Source organism: Rosa chinensis, chromosome 5 (assembly GCF_002994745.2).
Source record: "Rosa chinensis cultivar Old Blush chromosome 5, RchiOBHm-V2, whole genome shotgun sequence".
Taxonomy (NCBI): Eukaryota; Viridiplantae; Streptophyta; class Magnoliopsida; order Rosales; family Rosaceae; genus Rosa; species Rosa chinensis.
Genome location: NC_037092.1, coordinates 38,863,665 through 38,887,203, shown reverse-complemented (window position 1 = coordinate 38,887,203; position 23,539 = coordinate 38,863,665). Strand labels below are relative to the sequence as shown.

Sequence of the window (23,539 nt, the reverse complement as noted above, 5' to 3'; positions counted from 1 at the left end):
TAGTTAAGTGGCTTCCATCAAATTGGACACCATGAGCTATTCTTTTCTTATTTTCTATCCAGAGTTCTTCTGGAATTGCAAATCTCTTTGCAACTGTGAATCCTGATCCATTATCTACGAATGCATGTAGATGATATTTTCTGTGATCAGGGAATTTTAATCCAATCTCTATGTAGTTGCTGTATCTACTAGTAGAGATGATTTTCGAATGTTGAAGCTCTTTTTCTTGAGCTTGTTCTTGTGGTATGAATGGTTTACATTCTTCTGGGACATTTTCTAGTGGTTTTCTATATTTTCATCAATTTTTTCTTCCTTTATTTTTGAGGAAGAGGGTTCCACAGTTTCTTGGAACAACGTTTCTATTTCTATCTCTTTTTGTTTAGAGAAATATTCTTCATATTCTTGTTCTACCAATTGGCTAACAAGGCCATTCTTGGTTTTTCTTCTTGCTTTAGCTATGAAGCATTCTTTGTGATAAGTCTTTTTTGACTCTTCACAAAACATAGGAAGTCCATTCTTTTCATGACATAGGCAGTAGTCACAAACAAATGTACCAGGGTTCACCTGATAGGAAGACATTATTGCTTCTGTCTTACTTTCTTCCCAGTTTTTGACTTTCAGAACATTCATCTGTCTAGATTCCAAGTATTATTCTTTGATCATAATCTATTTCAAAATCAGATGATTCTTCTTCTTCAGACCAGGCAGAGTAAACTGACTTGTCATCTTCTTCTTCATCAGAATAGGCTATTTCGTAGCCTTTCATATTTGCTGTTTCTACTATAGGCTCATACTCTTCGAATAGAGCTTTAGTAGATCTTTTACCCTTTTCTGGGCATTCATTGGCATAGTGCCCTTCAGCTTTACATAACCAACATTTGCAAGCTTTCTTGCATGGTTGTTTATTCTAATGGTTGGATTGATGATTTTTCTTTTTCTTGAAGAATTTCTTTTTGGGATCTTCATCATGTTGTTTCTTGAAATTAGAACTTTTCTTAAATTTCCAATCTTTTTTCTTATTACTCTTTCTGAATCTTTTCGAGTAATATTTTTCTTTTCTTTTTCTGTGGAACTTGGATTCATGACATCCCTAGTTGGTTGGCATATCCAGTCTTCCATAACAGAAATTTTCAACTCCTTTGAGTTGTTTCTTGGCTATTTTGGCTCTAAGATTTGCTTTACATTGCTCTTTCAGTAATTGCCTGATTCTGTCAGCAATTCCTCCGATTGAAAATTTTTCAATTGGCTTTTCAGCTATACTTTCTCTCACAGCTGTTCTCCATGGTTCAGGGAGTTTTCTGTGTAACAGGTTGACTAGATCAGTATTCTCTAGTTCACCTATCGTGCAGTAGTATTCTTGAAATTCATTCAAGTATTCTTCAAAATATCTCATGTCACAGATTTTGAGAGCATAGATATTTGATTTGGCCGTTTCTTTAGCCTTTCCACTCATATTTGAGAGATCTCCACAGAATTGATCGTACATGGGTACTGCAAAATCATACGGAGATTTTGAACTTTTTATTTCTTCTAGTTAGTCTCTTCCTCTAGTAGTCTCCTTGAAAGACAAATAGTACTTTTTGGCTACCCCAGTGAGAGTAGTTTCATAGTACACCTGAAGATCTGGTGCTTCAAATTTCCCAAGGGTGAGAGCAGAGGCCATCATCAGGCTATCTACCCATTGGTCAATAGCTTTTCTTTTATCTAGAGGTTTGTTTAGATTTAGCCATATGCCACAGTTTGTAATTGGCACTCTAGGCATATTGTCTTCTGGGACAAATTTTTGAGAATTTCTTTCTTCTTTTCTACCCGTAGGGGCTTTCTATATAGGGAATTTCAGCTTTCCCTTTTCTCTAATGATGAAAGTTTTGGAATTGGAGCTTTCTCTGTCTTCCATTTCTATATCTTGATAAGGAAGGACTTTTCTTTCCTTTCCTGTTTTGAAGTTTTTCATTTCTTCGATTAATTTTTCTAATCGTTCAAGATTTTCGCATGATTCTGCTTCATCATAGAGTTCATAGAGCTTTTCTTCTCTAAGCATATTGACTGGTCTATTTAGATCAGCTTCTAATTCTTCTTCAGTAATTTGATCTGTTGATTCTTCAACAGAGAATTTGGTACCACTAACACTAGCCTCTCTAGTGCTGTAGCTTCTTTTGAGAAGATTTTTGTTTATCCTGACATTTTCAGGACAGACGTCACTTTTTTAGTGATCGTCGAATTTGAGACTGAAATCTCCAGTCTTTCTACTTTCTTATATTGCCGCTTTGGCATTTTCTGGTAGTTTCTTTGGACCAGATAATTTCCATTCAATAGGAAAAGTTACTTCATTCCAAGTAACCTTATGAATCTGTTGTGAATGGTTCTTCTGATTGGTGAGGAATCCAGTAGTAAAGACCTGGGCTATTAGATATCCTTGTCTTAGGTTCCACTGTGGTACTCATCAGTTTATAGTATATTATGTATACTATTGCAAGTTCTTGCATATCCTTTTTCATTGATATGCTATCTGTCTTGACTCTCAGTCTTAGACAGTGAGCTGCATGCATCTTTCAAGCTTGTTGAGAAATTTGGGAAACAGTTGAAATATGCCTCTTGATTGCATAGAGATGCTTCAAGTGTTCCCAACAGACTAGCTTGAAAATCTGTTAGTCTATTGTCTTGTAAGACACATAGAACTAAACAGTTTATGCCTTCTCGGGCAAGAAGTTTTATGCCAAGTTGGACTGCTCCAATGTGCATAAATTGATAATTCTTTGCTCTTGCTCTGGCAACTTCTTCATGAGTGATCATCAAGAGATTTGTTTCTCCTGTTGTAGAAGGGGTTGTAAATTCCAATAATTTGAAATGATGGCTATCCAACAGTTCAAACTTTCCCCTTTTATAGATTTGTTTAAAATCTAATTTTGGAATTGCGGAGTTTTTTACATCCTGTTCAATTTTATTGTATTCAAATTCTTCAGCATTTAGGAGTTGTACTCCTTTCTTTTTCCCAAAGATGCTCATCATCTTGACATCTCTTGCTACCAAGTGCTTTGGTTTTTCATACTTGATACTAGTCAGACTAGTAGAAGGTTCTGGAAAAATCATGCTTGGCATAGGATTCGATCTTCTCAGGTTTCTCTAATGGTTTGAATCCATTACCTTTCTTTGATTTTACTGGAGGCTTTTTCTTATCTTTCAGTATATTTTTCATAGAATCCAGCATTTCTCGCTGTTCATTGATTTTTCTGCCAACACTTGTTAGCTGCTCTTCTTCCCTTTTAGGAAGTTCTTTGATATAATCTATTTTGTGCTCCAATTTTTTTAATTGGGCGATTATATCTGGTACTTTTCTAGATGATCTTGACATCTAGATACTTCTTGTATCAGGTTATGATATTTCTCATCAGAAGACTTTAGTAGAGAATTCAACTTCTCTAATAGTAATTCAGACATTGTCCCCATTGGGATTCCCCTTTTGAGCTCTTTGCAAGCTCTGATACCAATGATGTGCGGATCTAACCAATGCTCAAATAATCAAGAGGTTTTTGTTCCTCTCGAAGAATATATTCAAGATCTCCGATTGATTTTTCAGCTTTGTAAATTCTTTTATGGACTAAAAAGATAATATCCCAATAATCGGGGGTTTCTCTTTTAAGCCTTGACCTATAATCTTTTTCTCAGCTTCTCTTTTTCCTCAGCTAACTCTTTTCTTGTATTTTTGCAGATAGCAATCAATTCTAATTTGCCTATGATCGAAATTATGAATAGTGAAAACTAACTGTTTACCTTCGAGTATTGAGGATAGATTTATAATTGAAACACGTTATAATAAACAAACTCAAATATGGCCCACTACGTTTCCTTAATAACTGTAAGTAATATAGATCTGCAATAGAGCATGAGAATTTTGGTAAAGGAAGAGACAAAAAAGGGTACCCTACGTGTAAAGCATTGATTGGTTACTAGGGAATTATGGGCAGCCCACGCTGACCAGGGCTGGTTAACGAAGTTTTTTCCAAAAAAAAAAAGAAAAAAAGAAAAGGACATCTAATTTGGATGAATGTGATCAGTTCTCTCCACACTTACTGTTGGAATCTATCTCTCTCACACCTACAATAACTGTCCAGAACTATATTGAAGTAAAGAAGAAAGATGTAGATGAGAAAATTTCAGAAAGATAAAAAGGATGATCAGAGAGCAGACCATGTAGCTCTTCTAGTTTTCTATTTTGATCTTCTTAAACGATTACACAGATGCTTGAGCTTATATCCCAAGACTTGAAGTGCTGCTAGAACAATCTAAAACCACACAAGGCTAGATGTTTCTCAGCCATAAAACACGTAAACTATGGTCAAAGAAATATAAAATACAAAACTTTGACCATGCCATTTGACTTAACTAGGAAGACATTAATTTTAACACTCCTTCTTAATGTCTTGTTGCTGAACTCCCAGTAAACCTCTCAGATAAGTGAACCTTTCTTTTGACAAAGCTTTGGTGAAGATGTCTGCCATTTGATCTTCAGATTTGCAATATACAACTTCAATCTTCTTGTCTTCAACAGCAGACCTAATGAAGTGATACTTTCTTGCAATATGCTTGGTCCTATTGTGAAAAACATGATTCTTTGTCATAGCTATTGCAGATTGGTTGACACACAAGAGAGGAGTTGCTTCAGATTGCATTTCACCAAAGTCTTCCAAAATTCTTCTCAGCCAAATTGCTTGAGAAGTAGCTTCAGCTGCAGATACATATTCTGCTTCAGTTGTGGATAAAGCAACAGAGTGTTGGAACCCCATGAAAACACTCCAGAACCTATTGTAAAGGCATAACCTGATGTGCTTTTCGAATCATTAAGACTCCCACTCCAGTCACTATCACAAAAACCAAATAACTTCCGTTTAATGTTCTTTCGATACATCATTCCAAAATCAATTGACCCTTGAATATATCTCAACACTCTCTTGGCAGTCCCAAGATGTATTTGAGTAGGATTATGCATGAGCCTAGACAAAAGACTTGCTGCATACATGACATCAGGTCTTGTTGCAGTCAAATAAAGGAGGCTTCCAACCAAGCTTCTGTACACACTTGTGTCAACAGGTTTGCTTCCATCATCCTTCGAAAGTTTTTCATTCACAATAAGAGGTATAGCAACAGATTTGCACCCTCCCATTCCAAATTTCTCAAGAATGGATTTAGCATATTTCTTTTGGGAAACAAAGATACCATTTTCAGATTGAGAGACACCAATTCCCAGAAAATAATGCAATAAACCCAAGTCACTCATCTCATATTTTTTCATCATCTCATTTTTGAAATGTAGAACCATTTCCTCATAACTTCCAGTAAACACTAAGTCATCAACATAGATTGAGACAATGAGAATTTCAGTGTTACCTTTAGTTTTGATGTACAAGTTTGGCTCATTTTCGCTTCTTTGAAAGCCATCTTTGATGAAATGAGAATCAATCTCTCCGTACCATGCACGATGAGCTTGCTTCAAGCCATACAAGGCTTTCTTCAACTTATAAACTTTTATCATTCTCAATGACAAAGCCTTGAGGTTGTTCAACATATACTTCCTCATTCAACACTCCATTCAAGAAGGCTGACTTGACATCCAATTGGTATAAATACCAATTTTTCTGAGCTGCTAATGCAATTAGAGCCCTGATTGTATCCAAACGTGCAATCGGCGCATAAGTCTCATGGAAATCGATCAACACTGGTTGTTGAGAATACCCTTTCACCACAAGTCTAGCCTTGTTTCTTTGAATGGAACCGTCTACGTTCAGCTTTGTCTTGTAGAGCCATTTCACACCAATGACAATTTTGTCACTTGGTATGTTCACCAAATCCCATGTTGAATTTTTTTCAATCACAGAAATTTCTTCCTTCATTGCTTTCTTCTATGCCACATCTTTTATTGGTTCTTCATAAGTTTTTGGTTCAGTAACACAGAAGTTACAGCTAGCATACACATCACAGAGACTTCTCATCCTTATTGGAGTTGAGCTAGGAGTTGAAGCTTGTGATTGTGGAGATTGAGGACTAGTTGGTTGAGGATAGTGAACAGGAGATTGGAAATAACCAGCTTCTTCTTCAAACACTTCTCCTTCATTATCCTCACCCACTTGAAGTGTCGAAATCTGGACATATTTGCTTTTCCAGTCCCATAAAGCTTTTTCGTTGAAGATTACATCTCTTGAGATAACTATCCTCTCCTTCTTCAAGTTGTAAAGCCTGTAGCCTTTAGTTTGATCGCTATACCCCATAAATTAAAGATGCATTTCTCACTATTTTCTTCAAGCTTGTGTCTCAGCTCTTCTGCTACAAGAACGAAGCAAACTGACCCAAACACTCTTAAGTGGTTGACAGAAGGTTTTCTTCTACTCCAACATTCAAAAGGTGTCAAATCCTTCACTACCTTAGTGGGACAGCGATTCAGCAAATACACAGCAATATTGACTGCTTCTCCCCAGAAAACATAAGGTAAACCTTTTTCATGTAACATGGACTTTGCCATTTCGATAATAGTCCTGTTCTTCCTCTCAGCTACTCCGTTTTGCTGCGGGGTATAAGCTGTTGTAAGTTGTCTCTCAAGTCCCAAATCATTGTAGAACTTGTCGAACTCCTTTGAGTTGTACTCACCACCTCTATCACTTCTCAAGGTCTTAATTAGAAAGTCACTTTGTCTTTCTACCATCATTTGAAACTTTTTAAACATAGAGAATACATCTAATTTTTGTCTCAAGAAGTAACACCATGTCATTCTAGAAAAATCATCGATGAAAGTCAAGAAATATTTGTTACCTCCATGTGTAGCAGTATTTATTAGTCCACAAACATCTGAATGTATGAGCTCAAGTGGCTTTGAGGTTCTCCAAGCTTTCTCCTTTGGAAAAGAGTCTCGATGTTGCTTGCCAACTACACACCCTTCACAGATTTCACTAGCTTCTTGAATAATTGGTAAGCCATGCACCATATCCTTCTCTTTAAGATGCTTCAAGCTCTGAAAGTTCAAGTGTCTCAGCCTTCTATGCCATAGCCAAGCATTATTCAGAACATCTACCTTCCATGAAACATCTACATTCTTTGGAGCAGATGCTGGTAATTTAAGGTGATAGGAAAGATTCTGTTTCCTTCCATTTTCACCTTAGCAATTTGTTGAGTCCTATCTCTTTTCCCATAAATAGCACAAGAATTATCTCCAAAATCCACATAGTAGCCATGCTCTATAAGCTGACCCACACTCAACAAATTCTCAGCCAAATTAGGGACAATCATCACTTCCTTGATATACATTCTACCCTTCTTTGTTTCCACCACAAGTGTACCTCTACCTTGAGATTGAGCTAGATTACCATCAACCATCCTCACTCTTGGAGTCACCGAAGTATCTATGTCAATAAATAGAGATTTTTTTGCTGTCATATGATTGCTACATGCACTGTCAATAAACCAAACTTGATCATTATTTTGTACAGTTGCTGCATGACAAGCAAAGAAAAGGTTGTGATCACTTTGGACTTCTTCAGTATAATTTGCTTGCTGATTTCCTTTGTAATTGTAGTCCTTTTGAACATGCCCAAATCTCTCAAAGTTGGAACACTTTGGCTTGCGTTTATGCCAACAGATTCCCCTATGAAATTTTCCACAAATCTTGCACTTTATGAAATGAGGTTGTGGTGTAGACACTTCTGGAACAAGCTTCTTCTCAAAGGTACTTTTGCCTTTATTTTTCTATTTGTACTCTTCCAGTTCTTCTCAACTTTAGGCTTGTTTTGCTGAGAACTTGACTCAGCCTTCCACTTTCCTTTGGAGTTGACATTCAAGGATTGAAATGCTGTTTCAACAGACTGCTCAACATGAATTTCTAATCGCTGATCAAATGCTTTAATTAACCCTTTGAGTTCTTCGATAGTTAGAGAATCTAAGTCTTTAGTTTCCTCAATAACATTAACAATCGTATCATATTTTTTAGACAAACTAAGGAGCAATTTCTCCACCATTCTGTGATCAGAAATTTTTTCACCATATGTCTTCATTTGATTAATGACATCAGTAAGTCTAGTGAGATAATCATTCAACAACTCATCATCTTTCATCCTAGCATACTCAAAGTCTTTTCTAAGATGCTGCAATTTAACTGCTCTTACCTTTGTAGTTCCCCTGTACTCTTTCTCCTAAACATCCCAAGCATCCTTGGCTTTTATCTCATTGGAAACCCTTGGGAAGATCTCATCTGACAGACCCATTTGAATGATATAGAGAGCTCTGGCATCCTTCTTGATGTTGCTTTCTAGTAGTATGTTCTCTGCATCTGTCAAAGTCTTCTCAGGATCAGGATCTTGGAATCCTACTTCAACAAATTTCCAAAGACCATGAGAGATGAAGAGTGTCCTCATCTTAACCCTCAAATAGTCATAGTTTTCACCATATAAGACTGGAACTGACAAGTTTTTCTCACTAGAGTCGTTTGACATTGATTTCTGATTCTAGGGAATTTTTTTTTTCTTGATTCACAATCTCCCAAAACTATATTGATCTAATACAGCTCTGATACCATGTTGGAATCTATCTCTCTCACACCTACAATAACTCTCCAGAACTATATTGAAGTAAAGAAGAAAGATGTAGATGAGAAAATTTCAGAAAGATAAAAAGGATGAACAGAGAGCAGACCATGTAGCTCTTCTAGTTTTCTATTCTGATCTTCTTAAATGATTACACAGATGCTTGGGCTTATATCCCAAGACTTGAAGTGTTGCTGGAACAATCTAAAACCACACAAGGCTAGATGTTTCTCAGCCACAAAACACATAAACTATGGTCAAAGAAATATAAAATACAAAACTCTGACCATGCCATTTGACTTAACTAGGAAGACATTAATTCTAACACTTACGCATAACTATAATAAGTGGTGTTTCCAAATTTCTTTTACACTAAATACATTTCGAGAGGGTCAGATTAGCTCAGTTCTTTGGTTTTATATCACAATGTAGAATGCAGGCTCAGCACTCCTCGTGAAGGTATGTGATCCCCTTTACAGTGCCAAGGCCAATCTTGAATCGATTCTCCCAACTTCAGAATTTTCCTGACTGCTCAAGGAAATCATCAAGGGACCCGTTTTTCATGAACTCATATACTAAAAGCTTATGAAGGTCCTCAAGGCAGAAACCAGTCAGCCTCCCTAGATTCAAATGATGGGTGCTACTAACTGTTGAAAACTCTATCCTAAACGGCTTTTCTCCTTGCTCAATCCCTCAAGTTGCTTTACTGCAAGTCTGCAACAACAGTTCTATTAGCAAGAATTCCCTTATAAACAGCTCCAAATCCTCTAGCTTAGCTCCAAGCTTCTCCTCTAATCGCTTGGTAGAGCACTAGAATTTTTTATACGAAAATTGGACTGAACTGATAATGCACCAAAGCTTGGACAGTCCTAGCAAAACCACACCACAGACCACCCTCCAATGCCATCAAACCCAAAAAGGAAGCAAAAACTACAAGAACCACCATCCAAGCCCCCATCTTCTAACTCTTTTTCTTGCCAGCACCATCCAATGAAAAAGGTGGATTTAGAATCACCGGTCCACAAACCTTGATATTTGAACTGCTAGTCAAATTTGGACTGTGATACCCACTGAGATAACTTGGTGTCTTGGAGTAACATAGACCTGTGCCATCAGACAAAGATGTTAAAGCATCACAAGGATTATTAACAAAAAGTTTAACCTACATGCTGATATACCCACAAAGAAAATTTGTGAAATGTGAATCTGTCTCAAGAGGGTATGTTAAGAAGGGAGTATGATCCAAATCTAACATAGTCACACTCTGAGGACAATCCTCAATCTCCATTTTTCTCTTACACCCTTGCCTGCTATCTTTGGGATTACATGGTTCAACATTAAGAGAAGGGCAGCCACATATGGGATTGGAATCATTATAACTGCAAATTCCCACGTTCCCACAGTAACCAAATACCTGACACGGGTTAGAAACCGCTGCCCATCTATCAATTATAGTCCCTCTACCTTTAGTAGAGCTATAAATCCTCATATTCCCATCAGTTTCTAGCTTCAAGAACCTCAAAATATCACCACCCTCAACATAATCATTACCTTTAGTTGTGTCCTTTCCCTTTCAATATATGAAGCAGTTTTTCCTCCAAGCTTATCTGAATTCCTTTTGAAGCTTCGGCAGACAAGGATAGGACTTGACCAGAAGCTAAAACATCCTTGATTATCCTTCTCGATTTTCTTGTGTCAACAACTTTAAAATACTTGGTAGGATACTCCTGATCACCATTGAGAAATGGACTTCCTTTACCATATATGGCCCTTTATTGTAAGACTTCATTTCTGAAAGGCTTCCAATTTCTTCTTCCTAATTTCAATCATCTAGTGTACAAGAGTAGAAAAGTTCCACTATTTGTAGAGGGTACAAAATGGAATTCTCATCAAAGAAAATGAAGGTACCTCCATAGCTAGCCCCTTTCGCAACATCCGCAATAGGGAGACCTTGGTTATTCTGGAGACCAGCTTACAGAGAAGCAAGTGCCAGAGTTCGAAAATTATCAAAATAGAAAACCTTGTTAGTTAGATGTACCTGCTGAAAACTAGGGCTTGAAAGAAACGAGAAGGAAGAAGAAGTAGCAGAGGAAGAGAGATGAAGACGATGCTATTATTTCTTTTTGATTAGGCTTGAGATAATGCTCAGCTAATTACATCCATACATTTATATAGAAGGGACTGTAGCTAATTGTAACTAATATTTGAACTAATTTCCTATTAAGCTCAGCCAACTTTTCTAACATGCTAAACAATCTCAACACTACACGTGGACTCATCTGAGATAGCCTTGACTTGATCATTGACCTTGACTTCATCATTTACCTGTTGATTCCTACCTCCCCCCTCAACCTTATGTTGGGAACCAACCATAAGGTTGCCACACAGATACGTGAACTAAGGAGAATCCAGACCTTCAGTAAGAATTTCAGCAAGGTGTTGAAGTGATTACACTTGAAGAGACCTAGTCTTTTATGCCACAGAGATGGAGATATCTTGGAACCAAAGAAAAAAAAACTGTAGGTGAAGCTATATAAGGATTGAAAAGATGTTTGGAAGTGGATCGGAAAATGGCATGGGATGAAGGTGATTGTCACTGAGACCTAGGAACAGCACCCTTCCAGTCACCTTGTCCTGCACCATTGCCAATATTGACTTGGTCACCATTAGAATAAGTAGTCACATTGTTGAGCTGAAAAATATCTGATGTCAAGTGTGAAGAGGCTCCAGAATCAGTGATCCAGACTTCATGTGTGGGAGTAGTAGGAGTGTGTTGGATAGAAGCTGTCATGGCTGTCTGTTAACCTTGAAGGCTAGCAAATGACTGTCTCTGGTTGCAATCAGCTGCAGAATGACCAGTGAGACCACATAGTTGGCACTCAAGAACAAAAGAAGAAGAGCTAGAGCCTTGGACCTTTCCAAGATGCCAATAAGTTTGAGCAGAATGTCCTGCCTTGTCACAGATCTGACAGATGATTCTAGGCCTAAAACCACCATTGTACCCATTGTAGCCACCATTATAGCCATTGTTAAAAGCAACAAATCCATTATATCCACTTTGACATCCAGTTCCAACAGGTGTAGGCAAAAGACCTTTAGACTCGGAGGACTCAGATAGAAATTGATTCTTGGCAACCATAGCATTCATAGAACCCAAAGAAAGTGACTGTAACTTTGACTCACATTCAATTTTAGATTCAGCAGCAAGAAGCAAGGATCTAAGCTCAGGCATAAAAATCGGAGCATGCTTGGCCTTAATCATCATTCTCACAGTACTAAACTCAGATGGTAACCCCTTAAGTATGAGTATCATAATATCTTCATCTGTAATCTTAACACCTATAGCTGAAAGCTGATCCCTAGCATTCTTGACCCTAAGTAGATACTTGTCAACACTATCTGAACCTTTCACAATAGATTGCAAATTGGATTTCAATTAGAGCACATTAGATCTAGACACAGTTGCATATCTATCTTTCAGAGTAGTCCATACCTCCAAGGCCGAGTTGCAGCCAACAACATGAGAAAGGGCTTTAGGGGATAGAGTGGCAGTAATCAAAGAGATGAGATTGCAATCTTGTTCAAGCCATTCTTCAAGATCCTCAAGCGGATTTGGTGTGAGATGACCATCATCAGAAATGGAGAACTGAGAAGGGCAATAGTGAGAGCCATCCACAAACTTGAGGAGACCATGGCCACGAAGCAGAGAATTCATTTGAAAGTGCCATGTAGGGTAGTTGTTGTCATCGAGCTTCACAGATATTATACTAGATAGAGTAGCAAGAAGAGAAATCGCTGTAGCCACCATTGTTGCAGAAAGAAAGCTTGAATCTTGAAGATGAAATTGGAGGGATCGAAGAAGAAAAGATTGAGAGATCGAAGAAGAAGATTTGAAGAATCAGAAAAGAAATTCCATTGCTCTTGAATTTTGAGGAAGAACACTTGAATCTTGAAGAAACCGGAGAGATCGAAGAAGAAAGGACTGAGGGATCGAGGAGGAAAGGATTGGAGTAATTGCAGAGATGCTAGAAGAGAAATTCCATGGCTCTTGATACCATGCTGAAAACTAGGGCTTGAAAGAAACGAGAAGGAAGAAGAAGAAGTAGCAGAGGAAGAGAGATGAAGACGATGCTATTATTTCTTTTTTATTAGGCTTGAGATAATGCTTAGCTAATTACATCCATACATTTATATAGAAGGGATTGTAGCTAATTGTAACTAATTGAACTAATTTCCTGTTAAGCACAGCTAACTTTTCTAACATGCTAAACAATCTCAACACTACACGTGGACTCATTTGAGATAGCCTTGACTTGATCATTGACCTTGACTTCATCGTTTACCTGTTGATACCTACAAAGTTACCCTGAGCGAAATCTTAACAGCAGCAGCAATAAGTATATAACATGATTTTTAAATTAGTGGTCTTAATGTTGCACTGATACAGAGACCCTTTGGTCAAATCTCACTATCTGTCACTTAGTTTCAGATTTAGTTCTCTGGGCTCACATGTGAGCGTCAATGGAGCCTATACAAGTGTAGGAGTGCTGTGAAGGAAGGGAACGAACAAATAAGGTTCCATTTATTATATACATGTACACATCAAGAGAAGCAGTTGCAGGTGCAGAAGGCCTGAAAGGGAAGCATATAACAGGCTCAATGGCTCATTTAGATTTCTTCTCCCTTGTTTTGGGTATGCTAATGCCATTAAATAAAAAATTTCAATGTCATTGTGTTGGTGAAACCCAAAATAAATCAAAATAAAATATCATGAGTTACAAATAAAATTCAAAATAAATTCAGAATTTAAACACACAAATAAATTCATAATTTAAACACAAAATAAATTCACATAAATTTAATTTCAATAATAAATAAAAGATTAAAATGTTACAACACATTTTTTTTTTTAGTTGAAAAGGTCACACTTTTATAAAATTCAGCAAGCAGTACAAGAACGACTTGCCCATAGGGCCGTCAGAAGAAGCCATTATATAGAGCTCACTCCACTAGCACACCCACCTTTTAGTATTAAGCACAGATCGACAAAGAAAAATTAGAGCTCCGAAGAAGAGTAAAAAAGACAACAGAGTCCCAATCATTCTTTGCGATCTTTCTTGCTCAAGCCAAGAAAAATACAGACTCATCCTCTTTTTCGACAAAAAGAGAAAGGCCCACTACTAAATTAAAAAATAAAAATATAGACTAGACAGGAACCCTGAGCCCAGCAAAAATTGACCATATCCAAGGCCCAATTTCCGCAAACCCTAAAGGAAAAGATAGCTCCTGTGTTGCCGCCACCACCTCCATGTGGGCCCAAAACCTAGCACTGCCGCTGCCGCTGCCCTCTTGGAAACCCCCGCCTTCGCTATGGAAGCTACCGCTCTCATGGAAACCACTGCTAGCGTCGAAGAGATCGCCGCCACACAAGACAGACTGCACAATCGGATCGGAATTCGAGCTCAGGACAACCGACAAGCAAGACCGATCCACCATTACCACCATCGGAGCTATGTAATCCCAGACAAACCAACCCGGATAAGCAACGCGATAACCACCAAAGGTCCAAGCACCGCTGAATTTCGCAGGCCAAACACCGATATCCATTCGTCCCACATCACTAACACTCCGATCCAATCTCAGATAGACACCACCATCACTAGAGCCAGCACCGACGATGAGAAAAATTAGGTAGAAGCCCAGGAGCAAGGAGCCCTGACATGTAATCCCGCCGGCAACACCAAGAAGTAAACTATAGAAGGGTGGACAAACACCATTCGCAGTCAGAAACACAAGACCGCCACCACCCGAAAATAGTCGCCGTCAAGAAACCTTCCTTACGGGAGTCAGAGAAGAGAGCATCGTAGGTATCTCTTACACATATGTTTAGTTAACTTGTTACAACACATTGTACATATTATCTTTTGGAAAACACATAAAACAATATTTCTCATTAGTCATAAAAGACAACAAAAAATTTGGCCATTCTGGTAAGCAAAAGGAAGCTCACCTTTGCACCATCAACTGATGAGCGATTAGAAGAAACACTCTCAAGATTCTTAATTTGCAACTCTAGACCAGATAAATTGAATTCCCATCAGCTTTTGGTTTTCTTGTACAAGATTATTCCTGGATTGCTCCAATTCCAACACCTGCCATGCTTTGGCTTTAATTTCCATATCAGATATAAGGAGAACAGACAGACTCAATACAAACCTATGTTCCAGGATATAAGAGAAGCAAAGCAATACACAAATTCCTCTTTACTCTATAAAGTAGCATGTAGAAATCTGGTAGTCAAAAACCCATTTAATTTGAAGTGACCAAAATAGTAAATTATTTGGACCATTCAATCTACATACCAGTGCTCGTAGTCTAGCAATATTATCTGTCTGAGTTGTTAGCATTTCTTTAAACGAATCCTGCAAGAAATACATGCTCAGGGAAAAAGAAGTCTCTGAAATGAAATGTAAAGGAGAAATATACATAAAATTTAAGTATCAAATCAATCATGTTATTTTCAAATTATTTGTTTCTTTTTAAAAGGGGAAAATTTCACAAATTGTCACTTAACTATGACTCATTCGACACTTTGGTCACTGAATTTTCAAATATATCACTTTGGTCACTTAACTATTACATTGTCAATCACTTAAGTCACTTTATTAATTTTTTTCATTAAAAAAAATTATAAAAAATACTCTTTGGCGTAATAGTTGAGTGGCCAAAGTGATATATTTGAAACTTCAGTGACCAAAATGTCGGATGAGTCATAGTTGAGTGACCATTTGTGGAATTCTCCCTTTTAAAAGTCCAATCTACTACCATCCTTTATTCTCAAATTATTTGTTTCTTTTTACAATAACAAGAAGAAAATTTCTCGTACTTTTCAGGTGTTGATAATAAAGAAATACAATTATGGCTCAACTGAATTCCTAATTTTAATGCATTATAATTATCAATACCAAACGAAAAGAAAAATACACAGTAATTACCTCCTTTAGAGTCCAGGTTATCTCTATCACTCTGTAGATGTTTAATCTTTTCGTGTAAGCTTGCCTGTGCAACAATTTAAAGTGAGCTTGGCAGAAGCAAAATAGGAATGAAGGGCATCAAGGGAGGCCAGACTATCATTAGTTATGGGATTACACAATAAAAAAGGGGGAAGAGGAGAAAGGATAACCTCTTTAGATTCCAAAGTAGACGAATTGACTACTAATCGACTGATTTTCTCCTCCAACCCAACCTGTAAGTAACACACCTTAGCACCAAATCCACTGGTTTGCAATTTTGTTTAGGGTTGCACAAAAATCTAGAGCAACCATAATTACAAGCATGCTTGTGAGAAAAGTCACATCTTCTCATAAGTGGATACAATTAAGTTTCTCATCCCCCAAACCTGAAATTCCACTTGTACTAAAAAAAAAAAAAAAACCAACCTCTTATTTCACTTTTACAGGTTTGTACTAACAAAGGCACTGTTATATATACAAGCAAATAAGCAATAGATGCCCTAAACTTTCTCTCCCTAGGCATTTAGAATTGCACCCCCTTTTTCCTTTTTGAGTTCCCAGCTATTAACAATTCACCTTCAGTGTAAACTAAGGAGTTTTAGGGTCTCCAAATACAGTGTTAGTATAAACTTTATGGTTGTTTTGACGAAAATAAGAACTGCCATGGATAACTTCACTAGAGGATGGTAAAAGTAGGAACCTAGTTTATAAAGTTGCAGGACTTGAACATCATCATAGTTGACAGGAGTTCTTCTACCAGAGTCATTAGAGCCCACAGAAGGTGATTTGATGAATCTTGATGAGCCAGCAATCCGGCATGATCATCTATCAACTTTAGAGAACTATTCAGTCCAGAAGAGGAAAATTCATGCTTAAATGACAAACAACAGCCTAATCAAAGAAGATCACTATAGATAAATGAAGGTTGCTTGCTAATCACAAGACAGAGTTTCCAAGTACCATACATGGTGGTAGCGTCATGAAAGCAACCAAGAGAAAATTGATATTGTAAAAGTCACCAGCTCATTCGACACTCACAGACGATATTGAACTTAGAACTTAACCTTCAACTCCACTAACACAATCAAAATGATTAACCGGATGATAGTTATAAGAATTAAGAAGTTGAGTAGGTGATTGCATTCTTGGAGGAACTAAGTGACTGCACATATATACAAGTAAATCTGAATGGTTGTTGGAACAAGAAAGTTAAAGCAGAAGTGCAAAATTAAGAAGGCTAAAACTCAGATCTTGATTCAGAAGTATATTTCATGATAAGTTTAACAAGAAGTTGAAAAAGTAAATTCCTGTTTTATTGTAACTCGTGGTAATTGCATATATGATCACAAGAAGGTAGAAACTACATAATATAAACGAACAGATCGACCAAAGAAAATGCAAAGTTAAAGTTGATACACTGGGCCAAATCAAAGATTGAAGTCATAATACAGTTTTATATTCACAGTTATAAGCATAGTTGAACAGTATGTAAAATAAATAAACAAAATAAAAACCTAATATATTCCTATGATTCAATAATACTACACAGTAGAAAGGACGTACCTGACTACTTTCAAGGAACACATGCATTGAGTGGAATTTCTTATATTTACATCTCTTGACACAAAGGGATGGGATCTGGTCCCACGCGTGTCTTGGAATTTGGCTACCTTGGCCGTAACTCTAGTTCCAGAATTAAGAGAAACAACAAATGATGTGACTGCAGATGGCCATTGATGTACAGGGACATCATTATTTTCCAACAAGGGTCTCTGCCCACCATTCCAACTCGGAAGAGATTCAGTGGACCTCGCAGAAAACAATAGCTACCGATATAAGTTATGACATTTACCAATCACGAAAAAGAGCCAATATGATTCTCTTACAAGCCAAAACCAGTTGCTTTTCTGCAATCACATTTTGAAAGAACTTCTACTGCTTTTCCCTTAAATTTGCATTCACGGCCGAGTCTACTCTCCTTGCCAATTCTTCAGCTGCTCCAATAGTGTTGGACGGTCTATACCCTAGTAGTTCAATCTTTGGTTCGTAGTGTAAGTCCAGCAGTCGACACATAAAAATCTGTTATAGTTTCTGAGCCAACTGGTATTCCTTTGTTCATCAGCTGCTTCAAATCGTCCTCAGGAAGATTAAAATTTTTCATAGCCTATATATGAATTGGTAGCACATAAATATTTGGCAGTAAATACATTTTAATTCTACAACAAAGAGAATATACACAGAAACTGTGATGAAAGTTACATACAGCCTTCAGTGGTCCAGAAAAAGATGGGTGAGACAGGTCCAACTCTGCATTGATGAGTTCTTCGTTCACCTTAAGTGAGGAACAAAAAAAGATCAGAAATATATCCTAGTGCAGAAAGTGTATTCTCTTTTTGGCTTGTATCTAATTTTGACCTCAAAGAATATTAGCAAGCAACCTTCATTTATTGCAAAGTTATATACTGTACGTGCTGCATACCTGAAGCTTTGAGCCTTTGATATTCCCTGAAGTGTGCTTTTGTAGGCAAGAAGAGAATGCCCTAATCCTAAATCCATGTTCCTCAAAACAGATAAGTCGATCAAGTCTCGCTGTAAGTACACAAACATAGTAAAGATATCATTTCCAAGAACAGTCAAAGAAACCATATTTCCCAACAAATCATAACCGTTATATATAACAAATTGCAATATGGAAGTAAGTTGGCAGATACATACCTTTGGAGTGCTATTCTTGCAACTTATAAAACAATAAGGACTTGCAGGGAACAGAAACAACTTGAAAGGATGACTGAAGTTCTTTTTAGCTGCAAACGTGAAATAGGCAACTTCATGCTCGGGTGATAAAGATTGGCATTAGCCACACTAAGATTGCCTTTGCTATTTTCAAAATCAATAGGGTTTATTTTCTGAGGCATTGTTGATGAACCAACCTGACCGTCCTTATTTATCTGAGCAAATTTTTAGCACAAAATAGTCATTTTGATCTCTTGTTTAAAAGGAAAACAATGTTTTCAATGCCACATTATCAAGACTCTCACCTGCTTAAAGTAACATAGGGATTAAAATTCAATCCAAGAGATGCTACAAACTCTTAAGCAACTTGGGGCCAATTAATATTAGGATATGCAACAAGATGAGTGTTGTAATTTCCAACAGCACCAGAAAATTTCCCCATTATCGCCACCGAAGAGATCTCTTTCCTTTCTCTCCTTAATCTCACTGCAAAAGTTTCCCCCACAGTTGTGGTGCATCAGGCTACAAAATGATAAGGATTCAAATAAATGCATTAGGAGGTATAAATGCAAGTCCAAGAAAATTATGACAACAAAGCATGGTTGATTTGCAAAAGGTAACTCTATGAAAAGGTCAAAGAGTAAGTGAACAAGCAACAAAAATGAAATCCTGGTTTCCTAAACCAAGGATAAAGGAATTTATTCAGTACATGCAAGAAGCAAGTTTTCACCTGGCCATGAGTACAAGACCCCCTAGGAATATGAGCATTGTCCTTAGCCATGTTACACAGTGCCTGAATCAAATCATCCATGAAATGGATTACGACATTGTTCATGGCTCCTTCTAGCATTAATGCATGGGCAAGATTGTTGATATCCTCAGATGTGCAAGCAAAATGGAAAAATTCAAGCACCTTCAAAAAGAAAATAGAGGATAAATATTCAAAACAAAAAGCTATAAATTTGAATGATGTAAATTACAAGGAACATTTTGTTTCGCATTTATAGAACTCAATAAAGCGATTTTCAACCTTAGCTATTTCTTCCTGCAAACTCGCATCTCTGTTTGAAGAAGTACTCCACCACTTTCACATCATGGTTGGTCTCTTTCTCAATCTTCTTTATTTCAAGTGCATCACTTATGCTAAATCCACCAATCAGTTCTTGTAAATATGACTGACCATTTTCACTAAAGCTAGGTAGGTCTTTGACTTGAGGAATTTGTGAAAGCCATAACAGCCATTTCAAAAATCTAAGCCATAACAGACATTTCAGGAATCAGTTCTTGTAATGTTTCTGTGATGCAACCATTAGAGGGGTGCCACTGTGAGTCTGGGTCAAGAGTGGTCGTCGTTTTCCTGTTTGTATTTTGACGCTCTTGAAGGGACTGGGTTTGGTTTGGGGACTGTGGTGCTCGAATAGAAAGGAACGAGGGGATTTGGTTTCCACTACACTGAATTTGTGGTTTTACTGGGTTTAGCGAGAGTGAGCATTGCAGGTCTGGAACTTTTCTTCTGGTATTTTTTTTTGTTCGTTTTTGTGTTCTTTGGTGTGTAATTGATATGGGTTTTTACGTTTTAGGGGTTTGGTTTATCTTTGGCTTTGGAATTCCAGTTATTGATCGGAAAGGTTGCAAGGTATGCTTTTGACCTGCACCAATTTTAAAGTTTTGGTTAGATGGTGGTTCATTTGATTCGTTGGATTTGCTTTGTGATTTTTGAAGGATTAGTTCAAGAATTTACTTTGTGATTGTTGATTACGTTGTTTGGTATTGATTGGTGTTAATTTTCTAAGAATCTATTGAATTTGGTTGATATAGTTATCATGCAGAGAAGTATTTGAATCGATTGAATACTAAGATAAAATCACCAGTACCTGATCAGACACGTCCATCGTCATATGGTTTATACCAATTGTCTCCCCTGCCTTGCTGAAAACAGCTTTCATATATATAAAAACGTCTTTGTCCCAAATAATTCAGTCTTGAATGTACGTAATCTCCCTTTTCGCCAGTATCCCTTTTTCCAAAACCTCTCTCTTGAAGTCTTGAGATTCCTTAACTCCAGCCCCACTAAAAATCTCGACGTCTGTTCTCCCTATAATGTCCTGGCAAAAGAAAAGAAGAGAACTTAAGGCGGTCTGGTCTACTGTGACACTTAAATGTCATTGTTACTTGAATAAACATGTGCTGCAGGAAAATGCAATGATTTTGGTAATTCTGATCCATGATTATTGTCCGTTTAAGTTTTGATCAAGAGTATTTGGTTAAAGTGGAAGTAGTAGCTTCTAGCATTATGGATGAAAATTGGCTGCATCTGAATTCCTCTCTTCTGATCTGATCCCATGCATATAAGCATTAGCTTTCATTTCTTTCTTAGTTTGCACAAGAGAAAACTGAGAATTGATAAGTCACTCCTCATTTTTAGAAATGCAGTTATAATGAGGGAAATCTGATGATCATCCCCGTTAATGATCAAATATCAATAACTGGTGTTAAGCAAAATTTTTATCTTCTTGCTTTATAAACCAGAGTTTCTTTGTTGACGGAACTAGATCAATTGAAAGGTACTGAATTTGGCTATTGATAAGTCATATTTATATCTTTGTTGTAATCGCAAACTATAGGAGGAACTCAACTTCAATTCAGTTATGTTTTCCTTACTTCATTTTTTGCAAATTTCAATTCTATTTTATATTAATGGGCAGCAACATGGTTAGTGAACAATAAAAATCATTAATTAGTCTCTATATTTGCTTGGACATGCGCATATTTCCTTTCTTTCTACTTAGACATGTAAGTCTTCCCTTTTCTTTATTCTCTTTTCTTTTCTTTTTCTTTTTCTTTTGTTGGAAGTTAATTGATGAAAAGACATGATTCATTCCAGAGCCAAGTTCTGAATTTTTTTAATTCTTCAGTCCATGGCCTTCCTAAGAAGTTTTTGAACTGATAGTACCATACCATTCAGCATTTTTTGTGCAGGAATTGATCTTTCTATTGATTTTCTTTGATTGTTAGCTTGGTATTTTGTGGTTTTAGCGTTTAATTGGTTTTGATTAAATCAATAATTTGTGAATGAATTTTGTATTCATTGTTTCAGGTTTGATGCAAAATAAAGTTGGAAACATGGAAGCCAAAGAAACTGCAGACCGAAAAAAGAAAGTGCAGAGCGGCAGGAATGTCGTATAGATTGAAATTCCCGTTAAAGAGCAAGAGCAAGAGCAAGAGAAAGAAGAATGTGGATGAAGAAGACAAGGCGGAAAAAGGAAGAAAAGAGACTATTCAGTGCTCTCTCTTGGTGGCTGCAGGGAAGCGATTGATGAGCAGTTTGCGCCAGGAAAAGAAAGCCTTCATTCCCGACGATCATCGCTCTCTATACCTCTGCTTCGGTGACTACGAAGACGGCAGCAAGGTCTCCTACACCATTCTATCACTCAGCTTGCGCCAACTGTTTTCTGCTTCATCTTCTCCACGGCAATTACAGTTGGTTACTAGGTTATCCGGCGATGGTCTTCCCCGTTATATGAGTTGCGGCATTTGGGGCTCCAAAATTCTTCTCTGGGGTGGCGCAAAACCGGGTTATTTCCATAATCCGACACGAGGGCAGCCTGTTACTGGGTGTTTCATGCATCACCAAGTCATAAAGATCTACTGTTTTGAGACTACGGAAGATAAGTATATAAAATACCTCGGGAGTGGCATCACGAGGGCAACCGGTTACTGGGTGTTTCATGCATCACCAAGTCAGAAAGATCTACTGTTTTGCCACTCCCGAAGAAGATGTTGAATGGGAACATCCAGCCCTGGCTGGTGGAGGTGGACAACAAAGTATACGCTATTGGTAAATCATTATCCTCCTTTGAGATGTTTGATGGCAATGATTGGTGTGAACTGGCACCACCTCCAATCAGAAAATATTTCTGTTATCCCTTTACACACTCCGACCCGGCTTGTCAGTTCGATATATACTATGTAGTTGCAGGCACAAATATATTTGTTTCTGATGGTGGTTTAAGCTTCCGCTTTGACACAGCTGACCCCAACCAAGGCTGGATAAAACTAATGTGGGTCGATCAATTCTGTTTTAAGGGCACATGTTTGGTTGTGAATGATGGTAAGCAATTTGTGCTTTTCACATTCCAACCCTCCGGTGGTCAGCACATATCAGTGCATCTGATTTCATATGACTTCAATAGCATCACACAAGACTACAGTCAAGTGCAGCTACCTTCGTACTTAATGGAATGCAAGGGTGATCGTCTTGGTGATTTTTCATTACCCAATTACCAGCTGGTACACCTAGGAGATAAGGCCGTCTGCCTTCTTATGTCTGAACTTCGCCCCAGTGGAGTGGATGAGAGCGAGAAGATGATTAGGTCTGTTGAATTTGCCACATTCACATTCAAAGTCAAAGACAATGCTAAGTCCTTGAAAATCAGATTTCTACCTCATACTCCAAAGCTCATATAGGATGATGACAATGATGATGATATGGACGTGGCTTCTAGGGCTGGACAGATGCTTGGTGCCTTCTTGCTGTAAGCAACCTACGGTCCTTCCTTTTCGCTGCTTACAGATTCTTTATTATTATCTCTCTTTTGCTTGCATTTGATGGTTTTATTAGCTTGATTGTGTCTCACTTTTCTCAATGATGTGCCTCTAAACCTGTAGATTGCATTTATAATTTAAGAGCACACTTGATGTACACATATGGAGTTCAGTTTATTGGATAGATTTTGTGTAATCGGTTGAGAATCCCAACATAAAAACTCCTCATTACGACAAACAATTCTATCAAATACAACCATGGTAGAAGAGCTCACATTTAACTTCATCTAGACTATTAAAGGATGATATTAAATAATGTTATGCCTTCTACGGGCATCGTAGTTTAGTCCTTCTCCAATACAATGCAGTAGCGGTTTGGTCAGAACCATAGGTTAATATTCTAATAGAATCATGAGCCTAATAAGCCTCAACAGTCATTTGTAGTTTTATCGTTTGGATCTCCTTTATCAATGGTGAACTCTTTGCTATTTATACACCTCTTTATTTTTTGAGAATAATAGTCAACCATTTTATTAATAATAAACATAAGAAAAATTACAACTTGAAGATGTAGAAACTACATCAAAATATAAAATAATAAGGGAAATACTAGATGCAATAAAACATCAGAAATAAAACCTAACAAAGGTACGAAGGGATGCAATTAAGCATTTGATGGCACAT

General features: G+C 37.3%; 1 pseudogene; it reads right to left on the bottom strand.

The window, feature by feature from the left end:
• Nucleotides 1-17,786: 17,786 nt before the first annotated feature.
• On the bottom strand, nt 17,787-20,202 carry LOC112203794 (annotated as a pseudogene).
• Between the last annotated feature and the right edge of the window lie 3,337 nt (nt 20,203-23,539).